The following is a 1,025-nucleotide window of genomic DNA, read 5'->3' as shown; positions in this document are numbered from 1 at the left end:
TAACGTTGTTTTACTCAATAATAGGAACCTCCAGCCCCATCCTCGCAGTCTATCGCGTTTATTCTATTTATTTTAATAATATTAACCGCATTACCAAAAGTTACTACATCTATTCTTCTTCATATAGACAATATCCTGGTAATAACAACGATGACAGAATAATAAATATTACCGACTGGGTGACAACAGCAGCACTTTAGCTTGGATGTAATTAACACCCAAGTAGTTACGCGAGGAACACTTGCCCATAACTGACTCGCCATGAGCTCATGGAGCGAATTACTCACCATGATTTCGCCATAAAGTGTTCAGAGGTTTTAATCGTTTTATCGTCTGGTCGTTAATTCGTCTGCTCATTTGTCAGAAGTTTATTTGCGTGACTTTTTCATTGTTTAATTGTTATTAATACTTTTTTCGCGTAGCGATTTATTAGTTGTATCATTCATTTGTCAAAGGGTTTCGTGTCAAGGTTATTATTCGTCAGGATGTTTAGTTACTTATCAGACCACCTTTGTTTATCTCCTTTGTTTGTTTAGTTGCAGGGCTCTTTGTGTAAGGATTTATTTGTCTGACAGATTATTTGGCGAATTGTTCACTTATCGATTCGTTTGTTGTTTATGTATCTGGTAGGAATGTCTATATAACCATCTACGGTAATTTATAAGCCTGGCCTTCACACTTCATTCACTCCACTCCTCTCCGCCGTTCCACTTACTCCACCTCTCCTCTCAGCCACAATAACTGCCCTCTCCATACCACTTCTTGTTACTCTCTCCACCCATTCCATCTTTTATCACCATTTCTACTTTACTCCCTTCTCCTCCACTCTATTACCCTTCCTCCATCCTTCCACTCTCTCCACCCTTATTAATAGTTTCTAGCTCCTTCATTTAGCGGTCCTTTATACCATTTATTTCCCGTACTGTTTCTCTTCTCGGACCGACTATACATGAAACGTTAACTTATCGGGCACGTTTTTATTTACCCAAACCCGCATATTTGCCGGACAGTTTTCTTTAGTTACC

The sequence above is a fragment of the Penaeus monodon genome, chromosome 30 (assembly GCF_015228065.2).
Source record: "Penaeus monodon isolate SGIC_2016 chromosome 30, NSTDA_Pmon_1, whole genome shotgun sequence".
Lineage (NCBI taxonomy): Eukaryota > Metazoa > Arthropoda > Malacostraca > Decapoda > Penaeidae > Penaeus > Penaeus monodon.
Note: the sequence above shows the minus strand (reverse complement) of the source record.